At 37.4% G+C, this 8,489-nt stretch overlaps 1 non-coding gene across 9 annotated transcripts; it reads left to right on the plus strand.

Moving 5' to 3' along the window:
- The first annotated feature begins 2,074 nt into the window (after positions 1-2,074).
- On the plus strand, positions 2,075-6,511 carry LOC112183636. 9 transcript variants are annotated; one of them, XR_002929932.2, is made up of 10 exons: positions 2,078-2,671; positions 2,787-3,100; positions 3,354-3,514; positions 3,631-3,659; positions 3,737-3,838; positions 4,253-4,338; positions 4,914-5,107; positions 5,454-5,505; positions 5,927-6,027; positions 6,238-6,511. It is a non-coding gene; the product is annotated as an uncharacterized LOC112183636 (transcript). The 9 variants fall into 9 exon arrangements; XR_005805180.1 differs by having other exon boundaries at positions 3,354-3,659; XR_005805182.1 differs by lacking the exon at positions 3,631-3,659.
- The last annotated feature ends 1,978 nt before the right edge of the window (positions 6,512-8,489 follow it).

The following is an 8,489-nucleotide window of genomic DNA, read 5'->3' on the forward strand; positions in this document are numbered from 1 at the left end:
GTTGTTACAAACGAGATTGATAGGGTTATATAGCTAAGGGAATTATAATTACCTCCCATGGAAACAGATAGTGATCAAGTTTTGGGGTTATGAGAGTCTGATTTGTGCAATTTATGAGTACTGTTTATAATCATATTGTATGGCATGCTATAAAAAACAAACAAGTGTGGATCAAAATGTAATTGAATGAATTATGAAATAAAGAAAAATTAAATGAATGAATTGAATGAATTATGAATTATGAAAATGAGGGAGAAGAATAAATCATATCATTATTTCAAAGACGTCTGCTTATTTGGCATGAAACTTCATCAATGTGTTTTTTTTTTCCCTTCTCTTTTTTGGATATCTTTTGGTTTGGTTGATTATATTTGGAGGCTTTTCCTTTATTTTCTTATATGTTTGTTTCATGACATTATTTGAGCTTCTCTGATTCCTACGCTAATGGTCATTAGTTAACATAGCTATGGCATCGTATTTTATTCTCTGACTAATAAACTAGCTTGGTTTTTCTTTTTTATAAGTATTGTGAAATCTACATAAGTCATTCATATAAAGTCTGTAGATTTTTACAAATCAGTAAAAATCTGTGCTAAAAATCAGTAAAAGTCAATGGTTTTTAAAAAATCAATAAAAGTCTATGAACTTTTTATAGAATCCATGAACTTTTGAAAAAGTCTATCATTTAAAAAAACTCCACACAAATCCAAATACAATACACCCCCCTAAATAAAAATATCAAGATTAAGAGGCATAGAAATATAGGAAAATATGAGCACATCATGAATGTAATTGTCCTCATAGGAATTTCTCATGAGATATTAGAAGAAACTAATTAGTTCTAAACTAAAAATTTAGTCTTGTTGTATATTCTATATGCCATATTTTTACATAGTATTGTTGCCGATTATTTCTCTGCATCCTCGGAGCTCTTAGGGTTTTCAGAAAAAAGTTTGGTGAAGTAACTTTCTTCTTGACGGTTCTTGTCTTGTGGCGCCCCAACGCCCGTGAGAGTCAACAGCTTCACCAATGCTTGGAGGCTGCTACCGGACAGGTGTGTGGTGGGTTGGTGGTCGAGGACGCGATGCGGCTTGGATTTATGGCCGACCTATGTTTTGGGTGGTAGCGGTTGTGCTAGCCATGGTCTTGGTGTTTCATGCCGGATCAGGAGGCGGGATTGGTAATCTCCTGTATCAAATCTGGGTGGCGATGGTTATGGTTGGCGGGGTGTAGCTGTGCATGTGGATTTTGGGAGGTGGTTCGTTTGCGGAGGTTTGGACCACCCAATTTTGTTGCTTCTCAGGTTTGATAAACAGAGGAGTTTTAAAAATTTTATGCACATGCACATACCATTAAAACGTTAGCATGAAATTGAACAACAATAAAAACATATACAGTAAAACAAAACTTGGTTGTTTGTCTTTCACAAGGCGAAGAATAATAATTCCTTCATTCAGTTTGCTTGATAACATATTTTGAATCTCTAAATTTTGCTGCGGGAAAGTAGATAACATATATATCAACTGGTTTACAAGATTACGAGTGTGTGTGTTCTTCAAAAGATTTTGGGACCGGAAAATTCGAAAATTGTGGGAAGTCACAGACGTTGATCGGAGAACGTTGCTGGAATGAGAAGTTGGACTGGGAATAGAAAAGAAAATTTGGTAGATCTGTGAAAAACAGAGGATCAGTACAAAAAGTAAATAAAACTTGTAAAATAAAAAAAAAGTTGTTTTATGGGGTTAGAGCACACGTTCGGTGGATAGAAATCAAGAATGCAGGCAACAGAGAATGGATCGATATTAAACTTAACGAGTAGCCACTGATAATTCTGATGGTTCCACTACTAGAATAATGTCATTAGACATCGCCACTATTAAATCGGTCAGGATTGCACCTGATGTTAAAAAACATGTTAACATCAGTTTGTGAAAAAAGCGATTTCTATTGTTATTATAGACATCAGTCACTAACATTTGTTTTGTTCGAAAAATTTAAAAAAACGCGGAGGGACTAAGTTTCAAACTTTTAGAACAGCGGGGACCAATTATTTCATTCCCCCAACACTTGTGTTTTTTCCGCTTTCTCTAAAACTTTCGAACTCTAGCTAATAACGAATCTCACAATTTGACTTCAACAGCTCATTCACCTTGTCGACATAGTTCTCCAAGCTGACCTGCGTCGAGTCCCCGACCTCCTTCTCCAACCTGACCTGCTCCAAGTCCCCGACTTCATTCTCCAACCTAAGCCGACTGGAGCCGCCTCCGACCTGTCTCTCCCTCATTAACCGCCTCCGACCTTATTGTCTTTCAAGTCACAGATCTGGTAGAGTCTTATCGAATCCAACCCACAAACCAAAATGGGTGGTATAGTCTTATCATATCCAGCCATATTCTCTCAGAGCCATAACGGATTCAGTCTCGCCTTCTCTAGGATCTCTCACAATCCAAACCCCAATTTCCCGATCGAGTTCAGTGAGGTTGAAATAGAGATGGCAAATGGTAAAGAGATGAGTTCCAGTGAGTTTGTGGAGAGGTACTTGGAGAATAACCAGCCTGTGGTGCTCATAGGTCTCATGGATGATTAGAGGGCTTGCAGAGATTGGGTCACTGATGAAGGCAATCCCAATCTTCAATTTTTCGCTACCCATTTTGGAAGATCCAAAGTCCAGGTACTCAAATGTTCTCTATTGAGCTGATTGGAAGTGTTTTTTCTTTTTTCTTTTTTCTATTGATTATCCTATTCTCTAATGGGTTCGCTTCTGTCTCCTTCATATCGCTCCTCAGCGGCTCAGCCCCACCTCACTTCCCAAATCTGAAGCACCTGTCATCATCTTTTCAATCACTCACCTCTCTTGAATCCCTTAACATTTGGGATTGTCTGAAGCAAGCATCTATTATTCCAGAAAAAGAGGATCGTCTGCCTCTTTCACTTACACAGCTTCTCATCTATTGTTTCCATAAGGGCTGTCCGCTGCTCCATCATATATATATATATATATATATATATATATATGTTTCAAGCTTCAAGCTTCAGAATCAACTACACACTGTATACACAACCACAATCTCCTTCATTTTCTTCAATTCGTCACAATCAGGTGTGCCCTATCTTCTCCCTTGTTTTCACACTATTTCGATTAATTCTTTCAATTTCGTCTGTAATCTCAACTTGCCAATTGGTTTATTCCTTCTCTTCTTAGCAAAATTTGTTTAAAGTTTTCATCTTTACTGCTAATTCGCACTGTGGAGCTGTTTCTGATCTATATAAATTTGCTTTTACCTCATCAAGTTCGTTAATTGCTTATTGGAATCAAACTACTAGGTGATTTAGTTCAGCTTTTGATAACCTAGGGCATGATTGATTGGCTTTAGAGTCGCAACCGGGCAATCTAAGTGGTTGATAATGGGACATATTAGGCAAGAAAATTGCATTATATTGGCAATTACTCCTGCCAACGCTGATTTAGCCACCTCTGATGCACTGCAACTCGCTAGAGAAGCTGACCCTACTGGTATCCTAATTATTGCTGTTAATTTAGCTTTACATGCATACATTGTGTTCCAGAGTGTTCATTTGTTCCCTGAATCCATACATTGTTCTCTATCACTGACGCAAATGCATTAATAGGTTTTCGTACCATTGGTGTCATCACCAAGGTCTGTCTTTCTCCTCTTTGATTCCTGGTTTTGTGCTTTGGTAAAAGTCTGATAAGGCACTTTTGTTCTGTCTGTAGCTGGATATAATGGACAGGGGCACCGATGCCAGCAACTTTTTGCTCGGGAAAGTTGTTCCCCTTAAGCTCGGTTATGTTGGTGTTGTCAACCGTTGTCAGGAGGTACAAATCATTCAAATAGTTAATCTGTCTACCACTAGTTTTATTTGCTACGTCGCTACAAAATTTATTCCCTATGACTAAGAGTATATATGGCAATATTAATTGGCAACTTTATAGGCTATTTTTCAAAGATTTGAGGAACTGGTATGACCTTTTAATTGGTTGTAAGTGTGAATTCTTGTTCAAGAGCTACTTGGATAATGTATGCTGCAATGTGGATTAGATTGGAAGTGCACATTAATGCCGAGCTGGCTCTTAGCACTTCAAATCTCTTCCCTTACATCGAGCTGGCACTTTCTTGCCTTGGAGCTTTAAGGCCTCTGGTGGCCTGGCTGGATGTTAACCCTTACTGGCTAAGTGATCCGATCAATCTTATCCATGAATTGCTCATGAATCTTGTTTTGCATTTTGCAGGGCAGCAGCAAGTAAAAGGTGGAGAAAGTTGTTTGCAATGAGAGCACCTCAAGAATTTTGATCTGGGCTTCTAGTTCTGGTTCAAGGTATTGTCCACTTAAGTAATTCTAATTTCGGTGCATTGATATGCATTCTGTCTGATATATGCTTCAGTTACGAGTAATGTGAACAATAAATTTGTTGTATGTGGGACTGAATTAATCTAGCATGACAGATAACCTTTCTCCATTAACTTTTGTCTTTCAAGTCTCTGTAGTTATAATCAGGTTCCTTACTAGATTTTTCTGTTTTAGGTAAATCAAACAAAGCTGACAAATATTAAAAAGTATATAAAGCACTACACTAATTTTTCTGTTGACGTATCTTTTATATTGGAAAATTGTTTTTGAAAATTTTGTTTGATAGGGCAACCTTTCCCAACAAATACTGTTGAAATTTCACATGCTTGCAGCAGAAGAGCTTGCATGATTGGTCCTCTCCATATGAAATTCATATACATATTTTGATATGGTTTTAGAGCAATTGTACACTAGGAGCATAAATTCATCGAATGTTTATAACTAGTTAGATAGACTACACTCTGTACAAATACTATATACAAATAGTAATAACTTCTTTTATCAGGTTAGAAGCTCAGGCATTTCTTTTCTATATGTTGCAGATTGCCAGTCAAGACTATGATAGCCAGTGAGGTATTTAAGCATGCCGCTACCATTTTAGGGTGTTGAACTTCTGGTAAGAATAAAACTGGAGTTTTTTTTAAGCTTGTTGTGGGATTTTGCATGCGTGTTGAAGTTCTTCGAGCGCGGTTGTAGGAACAAAGCAGGCTTCAGAACTAAAGGAGCAAATTTTTTGGTAAAATCAATCTTCTATTATTTCTTTTCTTGTCAGTGACAAATAGAGTGAAATTGAGATTGAGTGTACTTTTTGTGTATTTTGTGTTCTCTGCTGGAGAACAAGAAGATAAAAGAGATATCGTTGTGATATTCATATGCATTTTTTTTTTTCCTTTCCAACTTGAGTTTGTGTAGGCGTGTGTGTGTGTTTGTGTTTTTTTTCTTTAATTGGTTTGCATTTGATGGATTGTGATGTATATTCTAGATGTATGTCTCTGAGTTACTCAAATATGAGCAGAGGAATGCACACCTTTTATTTCACTTGCAAATCCCGTGCTATAACTTTTGTCTTTACGTCTTGGTAGGAGATGTTGTGCTGCTAAATCTTATTCTTGGAGTGACAGATTCCTACAGCAGGTTAGTTTTTCTTCCTTTCACTTGCTCAATACTGTATTCCCTTTTATTTAATTCCATTTAGTGTGCTTTTCAGTGATGTGTCAATGTCCATTCACGAGGAAAAATGCTACAGTATAAGATATTTGTTGTCTCACGTCCTAACAGCCTACGTCTTAGAAATAGTAGTTAACAAATTCACCAAAATGTTGTTGTATATTTAGATTTAAAATTTACAGAAACGAAATGAATTAATAGTTCTAGACTATAAATGATTCACTATATTTGTCATTGCTCTCAAACTGTATAGGACATTCTTACAATCTTTGTACATTCTTACATTCTTACACATTACTAACTTCAACCTCCGATCCAAAATTTACTTCTGTGCTTGATGCTAATACCTTGTTACAAACTTGTCATATATGTGCTAACATTAATGCAGCAAGGTTATGCATACAAGCTGGAGCTGCAGGAATAATTGTATCCAATCATGGAGCTCGGCAACTAGATTATGTCCCTGCAACCATTATGTCTTTGGAAGAGGTACATATACGCTTCATTTATCTTTCTAATTTTTATTGATTTATTTATTGCTTACGAATGAAAGGGCAGGAGTTCCTTTATCAATTGTTTGCATTCCTAAAGTTTCAGTCATTATAAGTGCTTAGTATTTCCCTTAGTTTGATTTTCTATTAAACTTTGTTTTAAATATTAGTGTTTCATTATGACTTACATTGTTATATATATTTGTAGTGGGCGGTAAAGGATCGGAAATGGTATACCCAACAACAACTTGACGAGGTGTGCATTGAAGTAGCCGACTACTTACAGACTGCTGTAGATTATGACCAGTTTCTTGATTTTGAGTTAGACTAGCTTTTGATTAACTTTTGTATAGCAATTATGAACAAAAATGAATACTAATTGCTAGGCTAGCCTTGTAGTAGGTGAGTTGGGGTTTTATTTTGCCCATTTTGTAAACTGTTTAGGATGTGATTTTAGATAAAATATCCCAATATTCAAATCACTCTTACTCTTGTTAACTGTCGAAATTGCAATTTATAGCAGCAGCTACATATTCTGTGGACATCATCCTCTTTATAGAATATGATGACTAGATATAAAGTTGAAATCAATTTTAACCATGAAAATTGATGTCCAGTAATACAGATACATCAGTTCTAAAATGAAAATTGATGTTACTAAAATATACAGACATCGATGTTTTGTCCAAAACGATATGTTACTGAGTACCAGACATCAGTTTCAACATGAAAATCGATGTTACTGAAATATACAGACATCGATTTTTTGTCGAAAACGATATGTTACAGAGTACCAGACATCAGTTCCAAAATGGAAATCGATGTTACTGGAATATACAGACATCGATTTTTTGTCGAAAACGATATGTTACTGAGTACCAGACATCAGTTCCAAAATGGAAATCGATGTTACTAAAATATACAGACATCGATTTTTTGTCGAAAACGATATGTTACTGAGTACCAGACATCAGTTCCAAAATGGGAACCGATGTCTGTAACAGTATCAGTCATCGGTTCTTAAATCAATAACGATGTTAAAATGCAAACTTGTGTTGTATAATCTATATTTCTTTAAGCTTGAAATTGTTTAAGTATAATGTATTTGAGAGAGATTGATGAGAGAGATGTTCTTATTATTGAGAATAGGAGCCCTATATATAGGGATTACAAAGTGCTAGTTCTAATGTTACAAGGAATACCAATCCGTGTAGGATTGGGAAATCTAGAACCTTCTCTCCTATTGCTACTCCTAGTTTGATAAGGCACATTAAATCGATATTCCTTCAACACTCCCCCTTGTGCCGCTTCAAACTAGGTGGTGACGCTTCATCCGTTGCCTCGTTAAAAACCTTGCCAGGTAACAAAAACCCTGTGGGATAAAAATAACCCTGGTCGAAGGACAAAAAGAGCACAACACGTCCTTCACTCTTCGAGATCGAACATGTAGACATCATAACTCCCCCTGATGTCGATATCTCCCCCTGATTGCTATAATCGTGGGAGTTCGGATAACTTTCTCAATCCGATGCTCTTCACATGTTTCTCGAAGGTGGATTTAGGTAACCACTTAGTGAATAAGTCCGCTACATTATCCTCTTATCGGATTTGATTCACTTCAATCTTTAGAAGTGATTGTTGTTGCTGATTATAAAAGAACTTAGGCGATATATGCTTGGTGTTGTCGCCCTTGATGAAACCTAACTTCATTTGTTCAATACAAGCTGCATTATCCTCATAAATGCATGTAGGTTCATTTGTGGTAGACTTCAAACCACAACTTCCTTGAATGTGTCGAATTACGGACCTTAGCCATACACATTCACGTACAGCTTCATGTAGAGCAATAATCTCTGCATGATTTGAGGAAGTAGCAACAAGGGTCTGTTTTGTAGACCTCCAAGATATCGCAGTGCTTCCCATGGTAAAGACATAACCAGTTTGGGAGCGACCTTTGTGAGGGTCAGAGAGGTACCCTGCATCAGCAAAACCCATCAAGACATCATTGTCGTTTTGATGGAGGGAGATAGGAGAACGCCGGCCACCATGAGCGGTGGCGGCGCCGGCGGCGGCAACATGGCCGGCGGCCATTCCATGGACGGGGGCGTTTTGCCTTTTGGGGTCTAATCCCAATTTTCCGTCATTCCTTTTCTCTCTGTAGGGATAGAATAGGCCCATATCAATCGTACCTCTTAGGTATCGAAAGATTGTCTTTATACCAATCCAATGGCGGCGTGTTGGCGCAGAGCTATGTCGAGCTAACAAGTTCACTGCGAATGAGATATCCGGTCTTGTGCATTGAGCTAAGTACAATAATGCGCCTATTGCACTCAAATAGGGCACCTCGGCCTCTAATGGTTCTTCGTCCTCATCCCTTGGACGAAACGGATCTTTTCCGGGCTCAAGACTACGGCCGATCATGGGAGTACTCGTAGGCTTTGCTTTATCTTCATTAAAGCG

The sequence above is a fragment of the Rosa chinensis genome, chromosome 1, assembly GCF_002994745.2.
Source record: "Rosa chinensis cultivar Old Blush chromosome 1, RchiOBHm-V2, whole genome shotgun sequence".
Lineage (NCBI taxonomy): Eukaryota > Viridiplantae > Streptophyta > Magnoliopsida > Rosales > Rosaceae > Rosa > Rosa chinensis.